The sequence below is a fragment of the Aplysia californica genome, unplaced genomic scaffold (genome assembly GCF_000002075.1).
Source record: "Aplysia californica isolate F4 #8 unplaced genomic scaffold, AplCal3.0 scaffold01332, whole genome shotgun sequence".
Classification (NCBI taxonomy): Eukaryota; Metazoa; Mollusca; class Gastropoda; order Aplysiida; family Aplysiidae; genus Aplysia; species Aplysia californica.
In genome coordinates this window covers 75,194-78,864 of record NW_004798602.1, presented here as the reverse complement: position 1 = coordinate 78,864, position 3,671 = coordinate 75,194, and the positions used below count along the sequence as shown (strand labels likewise).

The following is a 3,671-nucleotide window of genomic DNA, read 5'->3' as shown; positions in this document are numbered from 1 at the left end:
ATGGTCCTCAGAATAAGATAAGATAAGATACATCTTTATTGTCCAGATCCTGGCACATTGGTTTGGTGTTTCACCACGTGTACTCACACACACGCGCGCATGCGCTCATACATTCACACACATGCAGGCTTACAATCACATGCATAATGCAAACAAGCAGCAATATAAACAATAATAATCGTAAGCTAGATAGCCACTCAGTGTTATTTTGATGCATGTTCTTAGGTCGTAAGTATACGAATGGTTGCTCTGTTGTCAAAAATCTTTTTTGTGCTGTGTCATGTTGTGTTTTGGATGACTGCAGCAAACATTGTTCAGAACTCGTTGTCATGTGTTGTGTTTCCCGGGAAGCTGAGAATGTTTCGGAGTGTTCTATGGTCTGCTGGGGTAATAATATAGTGTAAAGCGCATAGAGCCTGCTGTTGAGCGGGGATATGCGCTATACAAATGCTATCTATCATTATATTATTATTATTATTGTGTTATGTTGATTTCAGCAAGCACTGGTCATAACTCGTCGTGCCTTTTTGTTGCGGGTGCTCTGGTGTGGTTTGCTCCTTCTTTCCCTGTCAAACATCTATCATCCTTGTCTCTCCTCTTATTTTGTGTTTGTTACTCTCTTTGCTACACCTCTAATCTTCGGCACTTATATGATCTTATTGTGTTCCAATTACTGAAAAGCACTTATTAAAACTTTTAAAAAACGTTGGTCATAAGTCGTTGTGTTGTGTTGTTGTCGATTTCAGCAAACATTGTTCTTAACTCATTGTCGTGTGTGGTGTTATGTTGATTTCAGCAAACATTGTTCTTAACTCATTGTCGTGCGTGGTGTTATGTTGATTTCAGCAAACATTGTTCTGAACTCATTGTCGTGTGTGGTGTTATGTTGATTTCAGCAAACAGTTTGCGGCGATGGACGACCAGCAGAAGGAGGAGATGAGGAAGGAGAGAAGGAGAATCCAGGAGCAGCTGAGGAGAATCAAGCGGAACCAGGAGAAGCCCTCCACCACCCCGCCACCCAAGAAAAAGCCAAAGAAGGAGAAGGAGCAGCTTCTCAAGGCCTCCAAGGTACTGGTGGGGACGCCGTTCTCTCAAAGTTTCCTTACTTACTCGCTTTTGTGTGTTTGTCACTCTCTTGTCAACTGCTACTTGCGGGGGGGTCTTGATAGTCGAAGCAGACTTTGTGCTGTTGAAGCTAGAGAGGTGTGTTGCGTGTAACGAGAACTTTGATGTGTCGCGTAAGTTTCCTCTGATGTGTCGTGTGTGTTGCTTGTAATGTGAACTTTGATGCGTCGTGTGTAATGAAAACTTTGAATTATTAATAAACTTTTGTTCATGATCATGAAGCAGTGGAAGTATTTCTTTATAATAATATGATAAAATGTAGATGGTCCCGTTTCTAGAAATTTTCAAATTGGTAGAAGCGAACTATTTTTTTTGTTTAGATTTTAAAATTCCTGTTTTTCCCAGTCAGATGTAAGGTCATTATGTTTTTTGTTTTGTTTTTTGTTCATGTTTGTTCAAGTTTATCTAGAAACCTACAAGTAAAATAAAGTAAATTCTTTTATTTAACTGAGTTTAAACAAAAAAATGGAACAATATTCCTGATCATGAACAGAGAAAAACCCCCACCCCACCCCCAAATCTTTGATCGTGTTGTAGAACACGTTCCTGTGGCCTTCCACTCACCACGAGCACGGTAAATCTTTGATCGTGTGGTAGAACACGTTCCTGTGGCCTTCCACTCACCATCAGCACGGTAAATCTTTGATCGTGTGGTAGAACACGTTCCTGTGGCCTTCCACTCACCATGAGCACGGTAAATCTTTGCAGATGAAGTGCGGGGCCTGCGGCCAGATCGGGCACATGCGCACCAACAAGGAGTGCCCGATGTACAACAAGGGCGGGGCGGGGCCGGGGGCCATGCAGGTGGCCATGACGGAGGAGCAGGAGGAGGAGGAGGAGAAGAACATGCCGGTGGACCAGGACCTCATCAACGTGGAGGGGACCAAGATCACCATGTCCAAGACTTTGCTGGAGCAGTGAGTGAACATTGTTCTTTGGTTCTTGATGGGTTCTTTATTGGGCTCTTGCTTGATCTGTGGAGGGTGGTTTGAGGGCACTAAGATCACCATGTCCAAGACTTTGCTGGAGCAGTGAGTGAATCATGTTCTTTGGTTCTTGGTGAAGCGTGTTCTTTGGTGGGTTCTTTATTGGGCTCTTGCTTGATCTGTGGAGGGTAGTTGGAGGATGGTTGTAAGGCACCAAGATCACCATGTCCAAGACTTTGCTGGAGCAGTGAGTGAATCATGTTCTTTGGTTCTTGGTGAAGCGTGTTCTTTGGTGGGTTCTTTATTGGGCTCTTGCTTGATCTGTGGAGGGTAGTTGGAGGATGGTTGTAAGGCACCAAGATCACCATGTCCAAGACTTTGCTGGAGCAGTGAGTGAATCGTGTTCTTTGGTTCTTGGTGGAGCGTGTTCTTTGTTAGCTCTTTGTTGGGGTTCTTGTTGGGTTCTTGCTTGATCTGTGGAGGGTGGTTGGAGGGCACCAAGATCACCATGTCCAAGACTTTGCTGGAGCAGTGAGTGAATCGTGTTCTTTGGTTCTTGGTGGAGCGTGTTCTTTGTTAGCTCTTTGTTGGGGTTCTTGTTGGGTTCTTGCTTGATCTGTGGAGGGTGGTTGGAGGGCACCAAGATCACCATGTCCAAGACTTTGCTGGAGCAGTGAGTGAATCATGTTCTTTGGTTCTTGGTGAAGCGTGTTCTTTGGTGGGTTCTTTATTGGGCTCTTGCTTGATCTGTGGAGGGTAGTTGGAGGATGGTTGTAAGGCACCAAGATCACCATGTCCAAGACTTTGCTGGAGCAGTGAGTGAATCAAGTTCTTTGGTTCTTGGTGGGTTCGCCAAGATCACCATGTCCAAGGCTTTGTTGGAGCAGTGAGTGAATCATGTTCTTTGGTTCTTGGTTGAGCGTGTTCTTTGTTAGTTTTTTGTTGGGGTTCTTTATTGGGCTCTTGCTTGATCTGTGGAGGGTGGTTGGAGGGCACCAGGATCACCATGTCCAAGACTTTGCTGGAGCAGTGAGTGAATCATGTTCTTTGGTTCTTGGTGGAACGTGTTCTTTGTTAGCTCTTTGTTGGGGTTCTTGTTGGGTTCTTTGTTAGATTCCTGATTGGTCTCTAAGATCACTCTGTCCAAGACCTTTTTGAGCAGTGAGTGGGGAGCTTGTTCTTTGGTGGGTTTTTGGTGGATTTTTTGTTAGGTTCTTGTTGGAGCAGTGAGTGGAGAGATTGTTCTTTGTTATTGGTGGGTTCTTGTTGGATCTCAGGAGGGTGGTTGGAGGGCACCTAGATCACCATGTCCAAGGCCTTTCTCTCTCTCTCTCTCTCTCTCTCTCTCTCTCTCTCTCTCTCTCTCTCTCTCTCTCTCTCTCCCTCCCTCCCTCTCTCCCTCTCTCCCTCTCTCGATCGATCTCTCTCTCTCTCTCACAAGAAAGCCAGCCAGAAGATTTTTACTTTCTCTATGCCTCACAGATAGCTAAAATACAAGAACCCCATTCACTCGATGCCACGTAAAAACCTAAAATAATTACCCATCAACCCCCCCACCCCCTGTCTGACTGGTGATGAAGATAATAGAACGTAGGGATATGAGTGGGGGTGAGGGGGGGG

General features: G+C 45.0%; 1 protein-coding gene across 1 annotated transcript in view; it reads left to right on the top strand.

Moving 5' to 3' along the window:
- Positions 1-3,671, top strand: part of LOC101857304 (transcription initiation factor TFIID subunit 1) — a gene marked incomplete at its 5' end in the record, with an annotated part of 61,244 nt that overhangs the window by 37,705 nt on the left and 19,868 nt on the right.